The 25,230-nt window shown below is 35.0% G+C and overlaps 1 protein-coding gene across 1 annotated transcript in view; it reads right to left on the bottom strand.

The window, feature by feature from the left end:
• LOC134527097 (discoidin domain-containing receptor 2-like) overlaps positions 1 to 25,230 on the bottom strand; it is a 745,508-nt gene that overhangs the window by 383,859 nt on the left and 336,419 nt on the right. The gene's annotated exons all lie outside the window — the stretch shown is intronic.

The following is a 25,230-nucleotide window of genomic DNA, read 5'->3' as shown; positions in this document are numbered from 1 at the left end:
CAACTACCGTTTCTGCACCAAGTTTCATGGCATTAATTTTCAAAGCGAAATCATTTAAATACGCTTAAAATGTTTCTATCCCTTACACCTTAAAGTTTTCATGGAGTTCCCTACAAAAAAACACAATCTTAGATGCTTTTATTTAAGCTCTCTTCATAAGGACGCCCAAAATATTTGAAAAAAAAATTTAGTAACTCACATTTAGGTGAAGTTTTTTCTAAACACCTGTAATTAAATTAAGATTTAAGTAATTTATATTAATAATTTTAAATAATTAATGCTATGCAATATTTATGACAGCCAAGATGTGCTTACAGTTTTAAAATTCTGTATGATAAATTTTTATACGCAGCGATCATAAATTAGTTTTCACCACACTAAGTTTCGTAATTTTATTTTCTTGTTATAGTAACGTTGAAGACAATTTATACGAATGTAAACTACAAATTATCACATATTTTGTTTCCGGAAGTTTTTCTTCACTCATGTACACGCTAATTTCTATAAGTAAGAAATCCGCTAAGCCATTATAATGATCACATTTTGTTTTAAAATTTGCGTCATTGTCTCAATTCATGTTTTCCAATAGTTGTCAAGGACATCCGATTTAATTTAAGCAGTAAAATTTTAAAAAATATTTCCTCAAAAACATTTGCAAATAAAACATGGAGAAAAATTGATGCATAAATAAATGAAATAAAATTCAAACGTGACCGGTGAAGTTGAACTGTCCAAGAGACTTAGATGATTTCTTTGACGGTGTGGCTGTTTCCAACGTGAGACGTGTCTGAGTTGTAACTGAGCGGGCTGGAGCCTATATAGCTACTCTGGCGGGGTTGGTGAAGGGGTCTTGGGAGGAGAGGGGAGTATTTCCTGTGTCTGATGGTGTGTTCACCAGAGGCGCGCACACACACAACCCCAACCAGCGCACCAGTCCACTGTGCTCGATATTGGTTCGCTTCGCCCGGAGCAATGCGGGCATCTCCAAACTGCGGTCTTCTGGGAGACAACTTTCCCTTCTGCACTTCACCTCTTCTCCCCCCCAAGCGCCCACCAACATCCCCGCCACCCCTCAGCACACGGCACAGTCCGTCGCTACGTCGGTTCTCGCGCCCCGGGACCACAACTCCTCTTCTTCGGCTGTAGGAACTTTGGAGTGTTCTGCAGGAGGACTCTTGTCACGTGTCGGCGATGAAGGACGCGTTACCCATTCACTCATCCACGTTCTATAATATAATTACTTATTTATAACCCTTTTAAAAAAATTACGATCGTAGCGAATAAGTCTTTCGCAATTTCGACTAAAGACATTCTCTAAAAAACACATTATTTTAAGCAATGTAAAAATACATTATAATATAATAGTTTGATAAACTAAAATCAAAAACATATTATTTAAGAGATTTGATTCAATAATTCATCTCTTAACACATGCTTTTAAAACTGATATTATTAAGGACATCGCAAGCAATCTAGTGAGTATATTTAATTGAGTATTTTTTTAACATGAGTTGACACGTTATGTGGTAAAATTGACTGTGTCCATTAAATGGTGTTTTAATGTTTGCTTTAAGTCGTAATAAACTAGCCAAAAGGCACATTACTGAATGAAACGAATTACATCTATCAGCTGGGTGTGAAATAAATTGAAGGGAATGGCAGGCTACACCGAGGAAAAATTTTAAAGCAAAGGATGTGGTTCGTTTTTCTGCAGTGGGGTGGCTGTAGCAGAAGGACAAAGATGAAATACATAAAGAAGGTCATAAATATGTATGAGGCAAAGTTGCAATATATTTCTATGATTTAAAATTTTATTTGTATGCTGTGACCATGTCTAGTAAAATGACACTATCACAAGTGTATTTAACAATTACTGAAAAGTTTTACGTTTATGATATTGGAATCAAAATTTCTTATCAATTGCAGTTTTAAGTAGAAAATTTTTGGTAAGGTAATCTAATCAGAGTAGTATATAATAGTATGTCCTGGCGCAGGCGCCAGTCGCTGGAGGTGGAGCTGGGTCAATGACCAATTGCTCTGACGTCATGGCGGCCATATTGGATTGTGACGTAACGGTGGACATCTTGTATGACCGTGACCTTGACCTTTGACATAAACATTGACCTTTGACCTTGAACCCGCGGCCATATTGGATCCTCCATCTTGGATCCGCTATATTAGATACGCCATCTTTAAATCGAGTTCCCAACTCACTCATGATGAAATTTTCGTCACGGTCACCATATCTATTTTTTTCTGTTCCATTGGAAGCCTCCATCTTGGATACCGTCAACTTTGTTTCCGCTGTTTTTCCTAGAGAGCGCCAGCATCGCTCTTGATTTTTTTTTCTATTCCTTTTGAGGCTGCCATCTTAGATACCGTCGACTTTTGTTCTGCTATTTGTTCCTAGAGAGCGCCTGCGTCGCTCTGTCTCATCACATAAGGCCGATGTTCCATTACGTACCATAGCTATATGGTCCTTATCGACCAATTAAATAAAATTTGTTATGCAAAATACATTGAAAGCGCTGTGAATCAAACTATCACAGCTATGATCTCTAGGTTGGAAAACAAACGCCTTTACCGCACGGCCATTGAGGCATTTACCAGACTGAGATTTAAATAAGGTTTATAAATATAAAAATAACATGCATATTCGGCCTTTTAATTTTTTTAAATTTTAATTAATAATAGCACCGCCTGTTCGAGACAGAACTGACATTTTGTATTAAGTCATAACTGTTGCAATTCGCGTTACGGCTGCCATCTTGAAAATCTGTAATTTTAATGCTAGTAATTCCGGAAAAATTCCAAAAAATATTTTAAAAATTGCATACTTCAAATGTTTAGTTAATTACTATATGTTTTCGGTCCTCAGTTCGATTTCCGGCGAGAGTAAACCAGTTATTTATTAATATATATATAAAAATTCTAAATAAAAAGTAATAAAAAAGCACACTCTAGCAGACGAAAACAAGATGGCGGCCTCCAGCAGACGAAGACAAGGTGGCGGACATGACTTCATACCAGCTGACGATATATACCTTGTTATTGGTGGTGGTAGGTCAGTCTGTAGGTGGCTTCTGTGGAGGAAGGATCTGTCTTTTTATTTTTTGCTCTTACCTGTTTCGAACCAAGGACGGGAATCGATCTAATTAACAGTATTATAATAAGTTATTTTTTGGCGAATTTTGAACTTTTTTTCATTAAAAGGGGATAATATATAAAGATTTTCTAGATGGCGCCTTTCACGATAATTGGTACAAGTGGTGACATAATTCAGAATGTCGCGTGTGGTGTAAAATATTTTTATTACTTTTTATTTAAAATTTTTATATATATTTATAAATAACTGATTTACTCTCGCCTGGAATCGCATTGAGGACCGAAAACATATAGTAATTAACTAAACATTAGTAGTAGGCCTATGCAATTTTTAAAATATTTTTTGGAATTTTTTTGGAATTACTAGCATTAAAATTACGGATTTTCAAGATGGCGGCCGTAACGTGAAATGCAACACTTATGACTTAATACAAGATGGCAGTTCTGTCTCGAACAGGCGGTGCTATTATTACTTAAAATTAAAAAAAAATTACACGGCCGAATGTTATTTTTATATCTATATACCTTATTTAAATCTCAGTCTCGATGGCCGTGCGGTAAAGGCGTATGTTTTCCAACCTAGAGATCATAGCTGTGATTGTTCGATTCACAGCGCTTCCAATGTATTATGCATATAAAATTAAATGTAATATTTCGATAAGAATCATAATAGCTATGGAACGTAATGGAACATCGGCCTTATGTGATGAGACAGAGCGACGCTGGCGCTCTCTAGGAACAAACATCAGAATAAAGTCGACGGTATCCAAGATGGCGGCCTCCGGTGTAACTGAAAAAATAATTCAAGAGCGATGCTGGTGCTCTCTAGGAACAAACAGCGGAAACAAAGTCGACGGTATCCAAGATGGCGGCCTCCAATGGAACAGAAAAAAAATCGATTTGGTGACCGTGACGAAAATTTCATCATGAGTGAGTGGGGCACTCGATTTAAAGATGGTGTACCTAATATGGCGGAACCAAGCGGGCGTATCCAATATGGCTGCCGGAGTCAAGGTCAATGGTCAAGGTCAAGGTCAAAGGTCAAGGTCACGGTCATCCAAGATGGCCGCTATGATGTGAGAACAATTGGTCATTGACTCGGCTTCACCTCCAGCGCCTGGCACCTGCGCCAGGACATACTATTTATTATATACTACTACTAAGCAGTTTTGGAGAAATTTTTAATACTTGTATATTTTCTTGTCTTAGAGAGTAATAGTTAAGGTTTTAAATGCGTTCAGCAAAAAATCTATCTTTTGAAATGCTAATATGTTTAAAAGCGTTCTTGACAACAGACTGGAGTATAAATTAAAGTCCAATTTTAAACATAGCTGTTTTGCCAAATTGTTTAAAATTTAATTTTTTTAGGCAGTCTATAATTTTACTCAATCATGTACCTATATGACACAAAAATGGGGTCCTTCACAATGAAATACAAAAAATATACTTAATGTTTTCTCCAAAGAATTATTCATATTTTCCACAGGAAAAATGAGTGTTTTAGGAGAGAATGTAGCAAAAAAAAAATTATTATAAGTAAACATAATAAAATAATTAAAACTGAGATTTTAATTCAGTATTATTTATTATTAATGTGAAGGTTTATATAAATATCAGATAATGAAAAATAAAAGAAAAAACAAAGCGAAATCAAATTAAATTTACAATTATCTTACTAAATTGAAAGTACGGAAACAATACATGTTTGCAAAAAAAAAAAAGGAAACCTTCAGACGAAAAAAAAAAATTAATCGTATTTAAAAATAATTTTGCAATTAACTCAATTTTCCTTAATTTTTTTTATTTTGTTTCTGTTACACCATTTAAGCCTATAAATATTTATGACGTTCAGATGAACTTTCATATAGTAAAAAATAAAATTTTTAAATAAAATAAAACCAGAAGTTTGGTCATCAACTTGACTTAACAACAAAAACAAATTGCTTCAGAAATATTTTAATGAGTTACATAATAAATTTTTAAGGATATTAAAAATTAAAGAAATTCTTATTTGAATAAGTAAAAAAATCAATAACAATATTAAAAATTATATTGTAAGCTATTAAAAGAATTTCTAAATTTTGAATGAAAGGAAAATATTGCTTCATATTCATATTTATTTAAATTTAAATATTATATGAATTTTTATAAAGTAAATTGATATTTAACTGCCAATTAAATATAATGTATAAAATTGGTATATAAGCCATAGAAAATTTAGAAAGATCATTTACAAAATGGAAAATTTTCATTATTTAAATTGTTATATTTTGTGACACATGATTTTTTACTTTGCTAAAAATCATAACATATGTTTTCATAGTGTAGCATGTACGGTTCTCGATTTATAGGAAGCATATAACTGGTTAATTTTTTTCAGTGTCACACAGGCTTATTTTACACTTAACATTTCCATAACTGAACCATTGAAATTAAAATTTTTCAGTAACGGTTCATCTTCATGAAGAAAGAATTAAATGCACAAAAATAATACAAATCTTTTTTATGTTGGAGGATTTATCAAAAGAAATTAAACACTTAACTCGTAACTGAATGTAGTAATAAGAGTGTGTATTATATCATTCTTTTGAAAGGAATATAAAGCTCACGAACGCTTAGTTTCCTTAGAGATTCAAGAGAAGCAAAAGTAGACGGGGAAGGGTTCCACTCACTAAATCTTTCATGAGATCCCAAGAGAGAGCTGTAAGCCGTTGGAAAAGACAGCAGGCGCAGACAAAAAAAAATATTTTCCGCTCTCGTGGTCCCGTTTGTGTGTTGCCTTTGAAGTGCGGGAGAAATGATTTAAAATAATTTAATATATAACTGTGTCTATGCGATTTTTAAATTTTCTTTTTTTTTTTCCAGCAAAGGTTAAAGTGACTTTATATTTAATACAATATTTCATGTTTTGCTTACACATGCGACTTTCACATTGTCAAATGTTAACAGCAGTTTTACTGTTTGTTTATATTTTAGCTACAATATCTTAGGATGTTTTCCATTTTTACACATAAATTTTTAACACATAGAAATACACAATGAAATGCATGAGCAAGTTGAGAAATTATTCTTTTAAAATATCATTGAACGCTTTGGTAAGAATGGATACAAACATATGTATATTAACTTTAAACATATATTTCTTAAACTTTCTGATGCTACTATCCACATTTTTTAAGTCACATTTTTTTATTTGCATTTTCGCATTTTTAAAGAACCTTATATTATTGATAAGGGGAACATATGTTTTATGTTAGATGCAACAACTAATTTATTTGGCAAAAGCATTTTTTTACGATTCGGTTAATGTGACAACATGTATGAAAATTTATTTTTTAATGGATTATACTAAAAGTAATAAAATTTTGAATGGAAATAGCATAGTGCTTTTTTATACTGTCCGAAATTCCCAACAAAAACATAATATGTTATATATTATAGAACAAAAAATACTTCCAATAAACAATATATTTTTTAATATTATTTGATAATTTTTTTTCATTATGTTATAAAGAAATATCGTACATATATCTTTCATAACTGTAGTATATTGCTTGTTAAATCGACAGCAATATATATATTTTTTAAACTCTCCATCTTGGAGTTTCAAAGAAATTAAAATCTTTTAAATAATACTTGCAACAAAGTATTGAATTTTTTTTTTACTATTTTACCCCGGCTTTCGATATGATTTTAGACAATGAATTGTATCAAAACACTGCCCGTCTAGATAATTTTTTTTTAAATAATTGATCACATAAAGTCTTATCACGCTTCATATGACCATTAATTATAACAAAGTATCACAGGATAGTTGTCCAATTATAAAGTTTTATTACTAATATCTATCAATTAAAAATAGTTACATTACCTAATAAACTTACATCATTTAATAAATTATGATAAAGTCCTACCTATTATAAAATAATCTTTCCAATGTACCCAGATATGTAATTAATTATATCATAACAATAATATAAACAAATAAAATTTATTAATATATATTTGCCTTAAGCATAATTTATGTAATTCATTAATGAGTTATGAAAAAAAATCCCGTGAAGAGGTTTGAAAAATGTCCAGAAATACTCCTTGACCTTATAAACCGCGCGTTCTGCCACGTTGCAAAGAGGACATTTTGCATGCGCAAAGAGACTATGTGAATCATCAACAATATAATGCCAGTTTTATTACATATTTTAAAACTTCGGATTACTTTAAACTACGACTATTTTAGTTAACAAAACATATTTCAGGGTAGTTTCACTATCATATATCTTCGTGTCACACACCAATATGTTAAGTATGTACCCTAATTTTTGAATGTGACTATAAACGGGTTTATGTTGCTAAATGTGGGCCCTCCATATTTGTGTCTTAATTACTTTCATTGACATCAGTTAAATTTTTACGAAATTATTCTTACCAAATGCCGTATACCGAGATTTAGGATGTTAAAACATCAAAAACTTCCAGTTATTTGCGACAAGTTACGGATATCTTTGTGAATTTACAGACACCGTAAATTTATAAAATTGTCATGTGGGGCAACTACTCAGAAATTTTTGAAAAGCTGTAAAAACATTATTTTTACGTTAAAAATTTTTGAATTTTGGAAATTGTTCCTCAGAAATATATTTTTATGGGCATACAAATTTAAGTTTAAAACGTAAGTTATTTTGTAAAAGCTAAAAATCTCCCACCAGACCCAGTTACGCACTTGCCCCTGCTTTACAGGGTGAGTGCGTTCATTGTCAATAACTCTTACTGATTTCAAGATTGCTGCTGCAAATGCAGATAGTTCATTTATTAACAATCATTTTTCATTTCGAAATTATAAAATCCGTTAAAAAATTCCCAAGATAGTGCATTTTTCAAACTTATAAATGATAGTTCCACGAAAAGGGGATTAATTGCCATTTAAGGTTTTACATACAACTTGTACAAAAATAATACTTCCTATCAGTCGCAAAAGTAAGTTAATATGTCAAAAAAGCAAGAATTTTACAAAAAATTTATTTCCTATCAGTCTCAAAGGCTAAGGAAAGTCTTGGACAAATTAATGAGACTAGTTAAAGAACAATATTGCAATTATTCAAATGGAAATTCAAGAAGACATTTCATTAATTAAGACACACACACTTATATTAATTGAATTTTAGTACAAAAAATATGAAAAGAACTTTTGTTAATAAAATATAGAAAACTATAACGCGAAAAATCAATTTAAAATTTGATAACTCCACGTCTAACCGTCTTTGCGTTTGGTGGATTGGTTTGGTTTTGGGGGGGGGGGGGGGGGTAATACACACACATGATGTCACTTTTCACCTCAGATCTTATGTCTTCTTTTGGAGGTTGTTTAAATGTTGCAAAACCTCCAATATGTAATGAGCACATTCTCACGTACCTGAAGTAAAGTTCATCCTCTTTAAACTTGATAACTTCGCCAACGAAATGCTTAATGTGGGATTTTCCTGAAAATTTGACAATAGCCCAATCTCCAACGGCCAGTTCACTGATTTTAAGATATCAGCAGGCTCCTCTTTAGCAAGTATATTTTCCATGAACTCATAAACATCATCATATTCATTAGAGTTTCTAACTGAGAAACCATTATCACTATCATCTTGTTCAGACACTGATGAACTATCCATGATCTTACTTTTTTTATTGCTTTTTTCTGGCACTTCTGACTTCACCTTCCTCATCATAATTATTTTTCCCCTTTCATCCTTTACATCTTCGATTTCTTATTTTTTCTGTTTTTCATCAAGATATCTTTTGTAATCTTAAACTGATGTTATCACTTGCACCACACATTTTAGCATTTTCTTTTTTTTTTCTGCTGTGAGTACTTGTAGTTTATAATTGTCTCCAGAATATAAGGGTGGCGTTGATTTTATTCTTTGCTCTTCACTTCCAGGCTTAATAATGTAACTGTGCACATCTAAGTCTATGTTGAAAAGTGTGGAAGTTAGATTATAAGTTAGAGAAGGGGTGCCATTTGTATGGCTGCAAAATCGTCATTTTCCGAGGCCTGGTTTTGGATGATTGGGTCAACAACTATTTCCAACCAACGTTCTAGGCCTCCAATTGATATATTGCGTACTTTTTGACTGTGTCCTTATGAATGAAGATTTTTGCCAACATATGAGACTTGCGGAATAAAATGCAGTTTCTGGAATCACTTCCCTATATAATGGATAGATTCCAGCTTTTTTGAATCCAGATTTAATTACACTTAGTTCTGCATTTTTTTCACAATACATAAATTTGGTTAGCAAATTCTTTCTTCTAAAGCTTTTTCTCCATCTTCTTTTTTGTGGAAAATTCACTAAAACAAATCAATTACTCTTTAAGGACTTCATTACACTCAGGTCGAGGGTCTGAAAAATGTGCGATGAGTGAGGAGGTAATCACAAAATGGTGGTATTAGCCTCCTTTGCACATACAATAATATTTAAGGACGTTTAAAGTTTTGAAAATTTTTTCGACTTAGCACTGTAACTCCTGTCTCGATAGGCCGAAACAAAATTTCTCCATTTCCGAGAGTGCCACAGCTATCTTTTTCTCTGTTTCTGCAGGAAGAGCTGTAAAATGTCCCTGTGACTGTGATTTCACACCTCTTCTACCTTTTACATGATCTATTAGTGTATTTAGTGGTATTTTGTATTCATTTGAAGCTCTGTAAGGAGTCTTCCTTCCTGCACTCACCTCCTTTACTGCAGTTGAGAAGTCTTCAGCAGAATATTTATTCACTCTCTGGGTTTTCTTAACGTAGTTTCTTACCACTTTAGAATCATATAGGGGTATGTGCCTGTAGAAAAATTAAGATATTAAAAATATGCAAGTAATTATAACACTTACATTGTTTTATGTTGGAATAAAGTTCCTACAAACGAACCAGACTGGACTTCAGTACTTAAGTCCATGTAAACAGAACAGTATAAAGATGTAATACTGGTAGATATATTAAGTCATTGTAGAAAAAAGTGCTTAATTATTTTACTACTTATGCAGAAACCAACTCACATGAAGAATTATTCGGAATAATAAGACTGAAGGTGAGTACTTAGGGCTATACATAACGATTTTTAATAAGAATTATGACAGTGAATAAGGTATGAAAATCGAAGGCTAGGAAGGAACCTATTAGTTAAGAGAATGCATAGACAAGCATCCTTGGCGACGGGCTAGTTGCATATGAGTGCGAACTTGCTCCCTATTTAGGTAATGGGGTAAGTGCGAAATGGTGTGCACCTAAGTAGTATATGAATGTATGTCCGGCGGCAGGCTTCCAGGCTGTGGAGCGTGTGGGTACGTCCGCCATCTTGGATTGTGACGTCACGGCGGCCATCTTGGTTGACCTTGACCTTGACCTTTGACCTTGACCTTTAATTTGATCCTCAAAAATCGCCAAAATCCGCCAAAATTGGGCAAAATTTGCCCAAAATTCCTCAAAATTCGCCAAAATTACCATTTATGTGGAAATAAATTCCGCCAAAAAATCTCAAATAATTCCACAGTTCAAAAATTAGGATTTCGAAAATCCTCAAAAGTCGCTTTGCCCTAGAAAAAACGAAAACTCCTAAAAGCGGCTTAAAACTCCTAAGAGCTAGCCGCTTATAAGCCGCCGACCTTGAAAATAAGGATGTCATGGCAGCCATATTGGATGATGACGTCACCGTTGCAAATTTTGTTACGGCCGCCATCTTTAACTTTTTTATTTATTATCCGATTTTAATGAAAAAAATTAAAAATTATAAAAAAAATCCATTTAATAAAATTTTAATAAAAGATTTATAAAAATTATATTTTTACGACACGGAGTTCGGAGTCCTCGGTTCGAACCCGGTGAGGGCAAAAAAATTAAAAATGGCGACCGATCCTTCCCCCCGTGGTGTGTGCTAGCAGACTGACTCCCACCACTTTTTTTCAAAGCATATAGATCGTCATCTAGTATGACGTCATGTCCGCCATCTTGTCTTTGATGCTGGAAGCCATCATCAATGTATCGTCGGCGAGAGTGCGCTCACGCCATGTTAGTTTAGTTATTATCCGATAGAGTGCAGTAATCATTTATTACTGTGACACCCGCCATCTTGAAATTTGGCCGCCATCTTGAAAATCCGTAATTATTTAGCTAGAAATTCGGGAAAAGTTCCAAAATTCATTAAATAAATCACTCATTAATTTACATATTGATTCGATCGATTCACGTCCTCGGTTCGATACCCGATCGATGCAATAATGTTTAATTTTATGAAAAAATAATAATTTCAATAAACCATGTTAAACTTTCGTAAAGAGACTTTAAATCCTCTACTACCATCATCCTATTAGACGTCAAGACTACCATATTGGAAATTCGTAATTTTAATGCTAGAGATTCGGGAAAAAGTTCAAAATTCATTAAATAAATTTGTAATCAATATACTGATTGATTGGATCGACTAAGGTCCGTGGTTCGATCCCTTGTCGATACAAAACAACATTAATATTTTAAAAAAGTACCACTAAAGTGTAAGGTTTGAGAAAATAAAAAACACCGCAAGTTCTTTTAAAAAAACTTTTATTTCATACATACTACACTACTACAAGTACAAAAAAAAAAACACTGACAAATTACTAAAGTTTTGTGGATTTCTCGATTCAAACAGTCTTCTTATTGTACGTACTAAGCCTTTTACATGACTTTAAATGTCTATACGATCCGTTCATCACCACAGCCAGAAACGGACTGAAGTTCATATCACTTATATAGTCTCATTAGCCGGTACAACACATGAGTCGAAACAATAACCATGTTCATTATACGTCTCGGAGCATTTTTTATAATGACGATGTAAGCTATCGAGACGTGAAATTAGTTTATTACATTTTATACACTGAAAATGTATTCTTTGATCATTATTAGAACAACCGCTCCTTTCATGTCTGCGCGCATTTGAAGTTCTAGTAAATGATGCGTCACAATATTTGCACTGATGCGATGCACGCTCTACATGAATTGAAGTCTGGAATGCAGATGGTGAAACTTCAGCTGATGGTGGAACAGCACATATCGAAGTCTCCTCCAGCGTTGTCAGAGGCGTTGCCAACGGGATCTGCTCCAACATCGTCGGCGCCGACGTCATGGTTCTCGTAGTCGATGGTACATCCTCCATCGAGTACGACGTTAAAGACGGTAAAGATGCCATCGAAGTCTCAAGAACAGGCAATTACGCGACTTATACACCAGAAGAAACAAACTAGGTGATCCGTACACCGTCAACGGCAGTAACAAACTAAGCGTCCTGCTGTATAGGACTCGTTTATATACTTTAACCGGTTTGAATAATACGCTAGTCAAATCAAGAACAATTTACTAAAATACTAGAGTCAAAACAACATTAAAAAAATAGAAGCACCATCAACAAAAAAGGAAGCACATTTGGAAGCACCTTCAAAAAAGGAAAAACAATAGGAAGCACCGACTACGAAAAAACAGCACATTTGGAAGCACCGACAACGAAAAGGCAGCACATTTGGAAGCACCGTCATCGAAAAGGCAGCTCATTTGGAAGCACCGACTACCAAAAGGCACCACATTTGTAAGCACCGACTACGAACAGACAGCACATTTGACAGCACCGACAACGAAAAGGCAGCACATTTGGAAGCACCGACTACGAAAAGGCAGCACATTTGACAGCACCGACAACGAAAAGGCAGCACATTTGGAAGCACCAACTACGAAAAGGCAGCACATTTGGAAGCACCGACAACGAAAAGGCAGCACATTTGGAAGCACCGACTACGAAAAGGCAGCACATTTGGAAGCACCGACTACGAAAAGGCAGCACATTTGACAGCACCGAAAACGAAAGGGCAGCACATTTGGAAGCACCGACAACGAAAAGGCAGCACATTTGGAAGCACCGACAACGAAAAGGCAGCACATTTGGAAGCACCGACTACGAAAAGGCAGCACATTTGGCAGCACCGACAACGAAAAGTCAGCACATTTGGAAGCACCGACTACGAAAAGGCAGCACATTTGACAGCACCGACAACGAAAAGGCAGCACATTTGGAAGCACCAACTACGAAAAGGCAGCACATTCTTAAGCACCGACTACGAAAAGGCAGCACATTTGGAAGCACCGACAACGAAAAGGCAGCACATTTGGAAGCACCGACAACGAAAAGACAGCTCATTTTGGATGCACTATCATAAAGGCAGCACATTTTGGAAGCACCATCGAATAAGGAAGCACATTTGGAAGCTCCATCAACAAAAAAAAAAAAAAAAAAAAAAAAAAGCAAAAAGGATGCAAAATTTACGAGATCTAAGTCTTAGTTAGAAATCAGAATACAAGAAATAAAAACATTAAATTCTTATAATTTAAATTATTAATTTTATTTCTTTACATTATACAAATGCAAGTAAAACAAGCCATTATTGTATGTAGCCAGCTTCCCTCAGTTCCTTGAGTATGAAGGATATTTCTTTGATGCACGAATAGTTTCCTGCACAAAGCGAACCATGTAGAAGTCTTAACCGGTCAACCAATATGTTTGGATCTTTCCATGATGTGTAATCATTCTCTTCTACCACCATCTTCCTTGCACCTTTATAATAAATATTATGATCTCTGGTGTCTTCCGTTTTACCACCAACCTCAGGGTAACTTTCATGTTTGAGACGGTGATCATCACAAGCTTGATCAGATTTATTTAATATATCACGTCGTTTCCAACGTTTCGGTCTCAGGACACCGCCACATTCTTCGATCTTGGCAGCTTTAGGTGCTTCATCATAGGCTATGTCTTTGTCAGCAGCCTCAGAGTCACTGTAACAATCACCGTAGAAGGAATCGTCTTCACCCAATTTACCATAATAATTCGATGTTGATGATGTTGAAGTGTCTTCATCGTCTTCATGCTTCCTTTTTAGGAGTCCATCATTTTTACAAAGTAGGAAAGAACTACTTGAATTCGGCTGGAATATATTCTCACTTTTCACGTTAAGGATTCTTCCATTGTCTTCATTCTTCCGTAAATCATCATCCTCCTTCAATTTTAGTTCTTTGTCGAGATCGGAAGAGCCAAGAAAATTATTGTCGTAATGCAGATCACTCTTCCTTAGGCTAGTAGATTCATCGTTGTCCTCTAGCTTGTACGCAGGCTTGGCGCTACAAGTTCTGCCATGTCTTTTTAGGCTCTCTCTCCGCGTAAACGACTTGCTACATCGAACACAACTTATCATATTGCGCAGTGGATTTTTAACACAGTCATTCTTCTCGTGTTGTCTTTTATTCTTTCTCAAGATAAACTCTTTACTGCAAAACTTACACCTATGTTTTTTCGATACAGCGTCAGATCCCAAATCAGAATTCATATTAGTTACTGAGACTAATGTCAGATGCAAACTAAGAGTTTTAAATTAGATATATTACTTAAATATAATTTTTTAATTATTTCATCAGCGATAATTAATTTATCTCATGCAAAAGTACTTTATGCATGTAGTTCTGCTTTTCAACAACAGATGTCGACACATGTTGCTTGCAGGTAAATAATATTTAGTTCTTTTATGCGGGATGCCTGATGCTCACTAACGATCGCAAAAGAAGGATGGCTTCGATAGACTCCAAGGAAAAGGAAGTTCGTCTTGCATGTTGGTGCTCCACAGATGTCTCATGGCGTAATATTAATTTGACTGAGTAATGATATTTGTCAATTCCACCTGATAAAAAAAATTGCAAGTTTTGATTTAGTAGCAGAAATTATCGAATTAAATGTAACTCCAATTAAAATGACATGTCTCATTAGACAAAAAAAAATCCATGCAGAGAGCGGTTCCTCAGAATAGTCAGAAACACTTGAAGAAACCACAGGAATGATTGCAAGAACACGGCAAAAACCATCAAAATATTGACATTAATAATCAGGAGCACACGGAGAAAACCATCATAATATTGGCAAGAATAATCAGGAGCACACGGAGAAAACCATCATAATATTGACCAGATTAATCAGAAGTACTCGGAGAGAACCACCACATGTTTTCCTTGATATCATAAAATTACAGGAAAAAATATTTAAAAATAAAAATAAATTTAAAAAAAATAAAAAAATGCATAAACAGTTTCTGATAGCTTGTAAACTTATTATTGTTGAGCAAAGATAGAGTTCTTGTACAAGCCAGAAATTTATGCATTTTTTTATTTTTTTTTAAATTTATTTTTATTTTTAAATATTTTTTCCTGTAATTTTATGATATCAAGGAAAACATGTGGTGGTTTTCTCCGAGTACTTCTGATTAATCTGGTCAATATTATGATGGTTTTCTCCGTGTGCTCCTGATTATTCTTGCCAATATTATGATGGTTTTCTCCGTGTGCTCCTGATTATTAATGTCAATATTTTGATGGTTTTTGCCGTGTTCTTGCAATCATTCCTGTGGTTTCTTCAAGTGTTTCTGACTATTCTGAGGAACCGCTCTCTGCATGGATTTTTTTTTGTCTAATGAGACATGTCATTTTAATTGGAGTTACATTTAATTCGATAATTTCTGCTACTAAATCAAAACTTGCAATTTTTTTTATCAGGTGGAATTGACAAATATCATTACTCAGTCAAATTAATATTACGCCATGAGACATCTGTGGAGCACCAACATGCAAGACGAACTTCCTTTTCCTTGGAGTCTATCGAAGCCATCCTTCTTTTGCGATCGTTAGTGAGCATCAGGCATCCCGCATAAAAGAACTAAATATTATTTACCTGCAAGCAACATGTGTCGACATCTGTTGTTGAAAAGCAGAACTACATGCATAAAGTACTTTTGCATGAGATAAATTAATTATCGCTGATGAAATAATTAAAAAATTATATTTAAGTAATATATCTAATTTAAAACTCTTAGTTTGCATCTGACATTAGTCTCAGTAACTAATATGAATTCTGATTTGGGATCTGACGCTGTATCGAAAAAACATAGGTGTAAGTTTTGCAGTAAAGAGTTTATCTTGAGAAAGAATAAAAGACAACACGAGAAGAATGACTGTGTTAAAAATCCACTGCGCAATATGATAAGTTGTGTTCGATGTAGCAAGTCGTTTACGCGGAGAGAGAGCCTAAAAAGACATGGCAGAACTTGTAGCGCCAAGCCTGCGTACAAGCTAGAGGACAACGATGAATCTACTAGCCTAAGGAAGAGTGATCTGCATTACGACAATAATTTTCTTGGCTCTTCCGATCTCGACAAAGAACTAAAATTGAAGGAGGATGATGATTTACGGAAGAATGAAGACAATGGAAGAATATTTAACGTGAAAAGTGAGAATATATTCCAGCCGAATTCAAGTAGTTCTTTCCTACTTTGTAAAAATGATGGACTCCTAAAAAGGAAGCATGAAGACGATGAAGACACTTCAACATCATCAACATCAAATTATTATGGTAAATTGGGTGAAGACGATTCCTTCTACGGTGATTGTTACAGTGACTCTGAGGCTGCTGACAAAGACATAGCCTATGATGAAGCACCTAAAGCTGCCAAGATCGAAGAATGTGGCGGTGTCCTGAGACCGAAACGTTGGAAACGACGTGATATATTAAATAAATCTGATCAAGCTTGTGATGATCACCGTCTCAAACATGAAAGTTACCCTGAGGTTGGTGGTAAAACGGAAGACACCAGAGATCATAATATTTATTATAAAGGTGCAAGGAAGATGGTGGTAGAAGAGAATGATTACACATCATGGAAAGATCCAAACATATTGGTTGACCGGTTAAGACTTCTACATGGTTCGCTTTGTGCAGGAAACTATTCGTGCATCAAAGAAATATCCTTCATACTCAAGGAACTGAGGGAAGCTGGCTACATACAATAATGGCTTGTTTTACTTGCATTTGTATAATGTAAAGAAATAAAATTAATAATTTAAATTATAAGAATTTAATGTTTTTATTTCTTGTATTCTGATTTCTAACTAAGACTTAGATCTCGTAAATTTTGCATCCTTTTTGCTTTTTTTTTTTTTTTTTTTTTTTTGTTGATGGAGCTTCCAAATGTGCTTCCTTATTCGATGGTGCTTCCAAAATGTGCTGCCTTTATGATAGTGCATCCAAAATGAGCTGTCTTTTCGTTGTCGGTGCTTCCAAATGTGCTGCCTTTTCGTTGTCGGTGCTTCCAAATGTGCTGCCTTTTCGTAGTCGGTGCTTAAGAATGTGCTGCCTTTTCGTAGTTGGTGCTTCCAAATGTGCTGCCTTTTCGTTGTCGGTGCTGTCAAATGTGCTGCCTTTTCGTAGTCGGTGCTTCCAAATGTGCTGCCTTTTCGTTGTCGGTGCTTCCAAATGTGCTGCCTTTTCGTTGTCGGTGCTTCCAAATGTGCTGCCTTTTCGTTTTCGGTGCTGTCAAATGTGCTGCCTTTTCGTAGTCGGTGCTTCCAAATGTGCTGCCTTTTCGTAGTCGGTGCTTCCAAATGTGCTGCCTTTTCGTTGTCTGTGCTTCCAAATGTGCTGCCTTTTCGTAGTTGGTGCTTCCAAATGTGCTGCCTTTTCGTTGTCGGTGCTGTCAAATGTGCTGCCTTTTCGTAGTCGGTGCTTCCAAATGTGCTGCCTTTTCGTTGTCGGTGCTGTCAAATGTGCTGTCTGTTCGTAGTCGGTGCTTACAAATGTGGTGCCTTTTGGTAGTCGGTGCTTCCAAATGAGCTGCCTTTTCGATGACGGTGCTTCCAAATGTGCTGCCTTTTCGTTGTCGGTGCTTCCAAATGTGCTGTTTTTTCGTAGTCGGTGCTTCCTATTGTTTTTCCTTTTTTGAAGGTGCTTCCAAATGTGCTTCCTTTTTTGTTGATGGTGCTTCTATTTTTTTAATGTTGTTTTGACTCTAGTATTTTAGTAAATTGTACTTGATTTGACTAGCGTACTATTCAAACCGGTTAAAGTATATAAACGAGTCCTATACAGCAGGACGCTTAGTTTGTTACTGCCGTTGACGGTGTACGGATCACCTAGTTTGTTTCTTCTGGTGTATAAGTCGCGTAATTGCCTGTTCTTGAGACTTCGATGGCATCTTTACCGTCTTTAACGTCGTACTCGATGGAGGATGTACCATCGACTACGAGAACCATGACGTCGGCGCCGACGATGTTGGAGCAGATCCCGTTGGCAACGCCTCTGACAACGCTGGAGGAGACTTCGATATGTGCTGTTCCACCATCAGCTGAAGTTTCACCATCTGCATTCCAGACTTCAATTCATGAAGAGCGTGCATCGCATCAGTGCAAATATTGTGACGCATCATTTACTAGAACTTCAAATGCGCGCAGACATGAAAGGAGCGGTTGTTCTAATAATGTTCAAAGCATACATTTTCAGTGTATAAAATGTAATAAACTAATTTCACGTCTCGATAGCTTACATCGTCATTATAAAAAATGCTCCGAGACGTATAATGAACATGGTTATTGTTTCGACTCATGTGTTGTACCGGCTAATGAGACTATATAAGTGATATGAACTTCAGTCCGTCTCTGGCTGTGGTGATGAACGGATCGTATAGACATTTAAAGTCATGTAAAAGGCTTAGTACGTACAATAAGAAGACTGTTTGAATCGAGAAATCCACAAAACTTTAGTAATTTGTCAGTGTTTTTTTTTTGTACTTGTAGTAGTGTAGTATGTATGAAATAAAAGTTTTTTTAAAAGAACTTGCGGTGTTTTTTATTTTCTCAAACCTTACACTTTAGTGGTACTTTTTTAAAATATTAATGTTTTTTTGTATCGACAAGGGATCGAACCACGGACCTTAGTCGATCCAATCAATCAGTATATTGATTACAAATTTATTTAATGAATTTTGAACTTTTTCCCGAATCTCTAGCATTAAAATTACGAATTTCCAATATGGTAGTCTTGACGTCTAATAGGATGATGGTAGTAGAGGATTTAAAGTCTCTTTACGAAAGTTTAACATGGTTTATTGAAATTATTATTTTTTCATAAAATTAAACATTATTGCATCGATCGGGTATCGAACCGAGGACGTGAATCGATCGAATCAATATGTAAATTAATGAGTGATTTATTTAATGAATTTTGGAACTTTTCCCGAATTTCTAGCTAAATAATTACGGATTTTCAAGATGGCGGCCAAATTTCAAGATGGCGGGTGTCACAGTAATAAATGATTACTGCACTCTATCGGATAATAACTAAACTAACATGGCGTGAGCGCACTCTCGCCGACGATACATTGATGATGGCTTCCAGCATCAAAGACAAGATGGCGGACATGACGTCATACTAGATGACGATCTATATGCTTTGAAAAAAAGTGGTGGGAGTCAGTCTGCTAGCACACACCACGGGGGGAAGGATCGGTCGCCATTTTTAATTTTTTTGCCCTTACCGGGTTCGAACCGAGGACTCCGAACTCCGTGTCGTAAAAATATAATTTTTATAAATCTTTTATTAAAATTTTATTAAATGGATTTTTTTTATAATTTTTAATTTTTTTTCATTAAAATCGGATAATAAATAAAAATTTAAAGATGGCGGCCGTAACAAAATTTGCAACGGTGACGTCATCATCCAATATGGCTGCCATGACATCCTTATTTTCAAGGTCGGCGGCTTATAAGCGGCTAGCTCTTAGGAGTTTTAAGGCTGTTCAAGAGGTTAAAAACGTTTCGTAAATACTGCAGTTGTAACATTATGTCTATGTTATAAGTTGTTAACACTTACCAAAGAACTTTTTAATTCCAATTACAATAAAATAAAATATTATTTTTTATTGATTAATTTATATTTTGATACTGTAACTAAATTCTAACAATTGAGAGAAACTACTTAACTATGAGTAGTGAAAAAATTAATATCATTGCCAAATATATTTGTGAATGTTATGAGAAAGTTTTATAATTTTATGCAATACCAGTTAAAAGAAATGAAATATTTAGTTTTACACTATTTTTAATCGGTAAAAACATCGTAGACAACATTTTATATCATGAATAAATTACATATTTCTATACTTATATTTTTACATAATGACATAGCCACAACTATTGACTTTGCAATGATGCATCAGCCGTATCTGTGTGGTCAACAGTATAATAATAATGTTTACATAACGTACGCCGTGTGTAACCGCAGCGCGAGGTTTGTGCCGTGTCACCATTCCCTGCCCGTCGTCTTCTCCCGAGCGGCCGTACGCAGGAGCTCCCCGCGTGGCCCGCGGCAACTACTTGCAGCCGGCCTGCAGCGGACAGCTGGCTCCCTCCGTGAAAGACGAAGCAAAGTTTCGCGCGCTTTGAGCCTGTTCAATGCAGTTATTTTGTAAGCGTTTGTGAGTTGTGAGAGAAGCGTGTTTTCTGGCAGAGCAGAGATTGTTTGTCTGTGAAGCATGCCGAAGAGCCGAATACCACCGAGCCGGAGATACAAAAGAAGTATTAAATCTAAGATCAAGCGAAGGTTTTGGAGGGAAAAAAAAGCACAACTTTACGAAACGGAGAAATATTCGACACAGGCAAGGTAAGTAAGCTGTGGATTTAAGTGTACATTTCAGCTACAATATTCCTCGCAATAATTTTGGTAGTGGCATTAAATAGAAACTTAGGTATACTTATGTACGCGCGTTAGAAGTTGTACATTCTTGGCATAGTAAAAACTTTAATTACGCATGAAAATGATTAATAGAAATAAAATAATACATACGATTGGTGAAGTGTAAAGCCGGAGTTACAATAGCCCGTCGCCTCCGTCCGTCACGTGATCTTCGGCCAATCAGAGAGTCCGAAAAATTTCATCCGTCCGTCCGTCCGTCGAAAGTTTATCAAACTCATACTTTCGACGGACGGACGGATAGATTATGTCTGTGGTTTCAACTGTGATAGTCAATTGTCACTAGATTAAAGGCCTATGGTATTTGTATTGTCTCTTTCGGATGTTTTTATTATGAAATTTGCGTTTCTTAAAACTCATTTCCAATCAATTTAATTATGACTCTAAAGTTTTCCAGGGATATACTAATACAACATGTGCAAAAACACGATGTAAATATTAAATAACATCGATATAATATTCTGAGAGATATACACTGATGGTAGTACTTACTTGGGAAAATACTTTGACGGACGGATAAAATCGCGTTGTAAATCGTTTGCGAGCTGCGTGGTTTTGACGGATTTAAAAGTGACGGACGGATGGCGGACGGAGGCGACGGACTATTGTAACTCCGGCTTAAGTTCAATCAAATAAATATGTATTCAATATTAAGTATTTAGCAAGGCCGTCTTAAACTATGCTGGGGCCCTTGGGCACACCAGAATTTGAGGCCCTTTTGGAAAGTAAAGATAGCGAATTATACCAACTTTTTTTTTATTATGATCTTCTATTTATTACGGGCAATCAAATTAACAATATAACATCTATTTTAGGCCTCGTTTAGACTGTGTAGCTTGACTTTGGAATTGGAGTGGTTTACATTTTTGATCGCTAGATGGCATATTTAGTAAATTAGGATCCGTTCTGAAATATTATTAATTAGTGCAACCCGCAAACAAGCATTTTTACGGCGGCGCTGTTAGGTACTGTGCTCTACAAAAATGTTTTGAGAATAAATGTGAGAGCAATTGTTGGTCCTTCGGGGCCCCATAAGGATGGGTGGCCCTGGGCACGGGCCCCGTGTGCCCTTATGGTAAAGTCGGTATTGGTATTTAGTATTTATAATTCAGAAATCAATATTGATACAAACTCGTGTATAAATTAAATATTTTAATTTAGTAAAATAATCGAGATTAATTGTAATTATTAATGAAAAGATATAACTTATACAAATAAATCGTTAATACAGAATCACCACCTCACCTTTTATAAAAACAGTTGAAAAAGTTTATAAATACAATTTCTAACACTAATATTCACAATAAATAAATAGTTTTAATAACATGAACCAGTATTTGTATGTAGCCTTTTTTCATCCCATCAATATTTGTTGCTGGTGCGCACATATTGTAAAAATTCATTCCTACATTTTTCCGTAACGCGGCTAAAGAAGTATAACTCCAAAAAAAATGTTTTTTGTACATAGCTGCTACTTGTGTCCGGTTGAAACATTGAAAAACAACGACATTTATATCACGAAAGCTGGTTAATTGGGAATTACATTAAATTTCAAGCACATTACTTTCACCCAACCATCAGTACTACAGTAGGTAGGTATATTGTAGCGACCCGAGAGGCGAAATTCTGCATTGGTAAATAAAAATAAATTAAATAAATACTCATTATTTAACATTTAATTCCATAAGATAATCTAGATAAATTTTATTTATAAAAAAAATTAATACGCATAATATTTGTAATAATAATCTAATGTTTAAAGGGTGTGAATGGTTTTCGCTACCAGTACCTACTAAATTAAAATACTTAACCGAGTTGCTAGAAAGTTTAGACGAAATCTGGATTTAACTTACACGTGTAGGTATTTACAAACGATACAAAATATTTATACTGGTAAATGTTAAGAATTATAAATTGAGATAAAAGTTTACAAAAGTTATCACTGAAGCGAAATTTAAAAAAAATATGCTACAGTTAACCACTACTTAGAAAAATATAATCAGGAAATATGCTGAACTGTCACTTCTACGACTTTAGATTACAAATTCATAACTTTTAAATTAAAGTATTTTTATATTAATTGTAATTTTAATACAGAAGTGATGTTTTGGTAACAATGTCAGGTTACAACACAGACGTCTGAAAGTATTATTAAAACGTTAAATTTATATCTATTATTTGCAGAACAAATTCAAGTTTATAAGTGATTATCTGGTTATATCTCTTGCATGGACTTTGAAATTGCCATAGTAACCAATTTAAAAAGAGTAATGGATGTGTAAATTCTGCATACATAAAAAATCCATAGCACGACACGTGGTTGTTTACCTGCGAAAATATATTTTTTGCGCGTGCCAAGAGCTGTGTGATGGTTGGTTTCCTGTCGTTAGACCGCATGATATGTCCACCAGGTTCAAACAATGTTGCAGCGGAGGACATAGTTGCCAGCTGCTCCAGACTAACCGACCACACCACTACGTTCTTACTCATATACATAGTTCAGGGGAATGCAAACGCAAACGACCGATCAATTTTGTCGGCTATAGTTTCGGTGCGGTGAATTCAAAAGTAGAAAACATCACCTTATTAATATTTACATTTACTTATGATTACGTATTTTCAAAATAAAATTTTCAGTTTAAAATTCACAATATTCTTTTAACTGCGATAATCCTTTTTTTTCGAGTTTTCAATTGGTATTTATTACTAAAATTATTGATATATTAATTGATAGCATGCCAAGAAAAAAGGATACAGAAAGAAACTCGTGAAAACTAGGCTGGACAAATAATGTGAATAATCATAAGAAACGTTTACGGTGAATGTGTATAAATTTGTGACCAGCCGCGATGTCTTAGGTTCAGGAGTACTTAGTATTACTTAGCTCCTGATTGTGGTCTAAATATGAATTCGAACAAGGATGTGTTTTCACAAAAACCTTTCATTCGGAGAATTTATTATCATTGTAGGACTTAGATCTCAATGAACCTAAATTTCCTGCAATGTAATTACTACACCTCGACAGAAACGGTGGTTATAAAAAGTAAAATATTTATATTACATTTACCTTTTGATGAGTGCTTAGTTATTATGTTTACAAAATTTTCAGATCAGGTGAAGAAATATCCAGCTCAGAAAAAAGATCACTTTCAATAGCTGATCACGAGAAACCCAAGGATTCCTGTGATGACTTCAATTATTTGGACAATAATTACGAGGAAAGTGAAAGTGACTTCCCCGAAATTGTGGTCGAACATGACAATAATCACATGCCTCTAGAAGAAAGACTGCTGGGAAATAGATGTGTAAATATTTGCCACTTGATGAAAGAAATGGCAGTAATAGAGGAGCATAAAAAAACCTGTACTTTGGGAAAATTCATTTTGAAGTCTGAAATTCGCTGTGGACTCTTTTCTACATGGAAATTCCAATGCGAAACTTGTAATGAAATAAAAAAGATTACCTCACATGAACCAAAATATTTTGATGACATCAACGATAGTGTAGTATGGGGTGCTCTGTCAATAGGAATCGGACACAGCCAAGTAGAAGAATTGCTCTCTATAATGGATATTCCTTCACTTTCAGGAGAAAAATTTAGAAAACACGAATCTTCAATTGAACAGGTAAAACCAAAATCTTCGTACATTTTATAATATATTATTCTACTAGATAGTAAAGTTATAGTTATTAGCCGAGTTTCTTATTTACATCACTATATACGATTATTCAAAATACGTGTTACAATGCAAGAAGTTTGGTATGATACGGCCAATCTAATAACAGTTACTAGTAAACATGGAATCAGAAACGAGTAGTTACTTTTATACAGGACGTCAAAGTATGTTGGTTGGGCAATAAAAGTGATAAGTGATATGCGCTGACCTTGCAATCAATGCCATCTAATAGTTGGTCATAAAGTTAAAGGTTAAAGAAACTGTTAGAAATGGTATCCAGCTATACGGATGCACGGTCGATAACGACGGAGCATGTTGTTTCCAGCCGTCGTTAGACGGGGCGGGATATCACCATGGCGCCACATTCCCCTGACCTCATCAAGATAGACTTTTCTCTGGGGCTACATGAACTCACTAGTGTACGAGACTCCCGTGGATTCTGTGATGAACCTCATCACTCGCATTGATTCTGCAGATGCTGACGTTTAGGCTGCCCAAGACGTCATAACAATGGCTGAAGACACATGCTCTGTCTTTGTTAATCGTGCATCCGTGAAGGTGGCTGCTATTTTATACATTTATTTTTAATTTAGTGAGTAACTTCTGGATGGCATAAATTGCAAGGTCAACGCATATCACGTTGATTGTTGGTAGTATTCCAACATACCAACAAACTTTGACATCATGTAGCAAAGTAACGACTCGTTTACAAACCCATGTTTTCTAACAACTGTTGTTCCACTGCCTGTGTACTACCAGCTCTACTGCATTGTAACACAAATTTTTAAGCAGCTTACATACTTTACATTGGTTTATAAACACTGAAC

Source organism: Bacillus rossius, chromosome 1 (genome assembly GCF_032445375.1).
Source record: "Bacillus rossius redtenbacheri isolate Brsri chromosome 1, Brsri_v3, whole genome shotgun sequence".
NCBI classification, from domain to species: domain Eukaryota; kingdom Metazoa; phylum Arthropoda; class Insecta; order Phasmatodea; family Bacillidae; genus Bacillus; species Bacillus rossius.
This window is presented reverse-complemented; position numbering and strand designations above follow the sequence as displayed.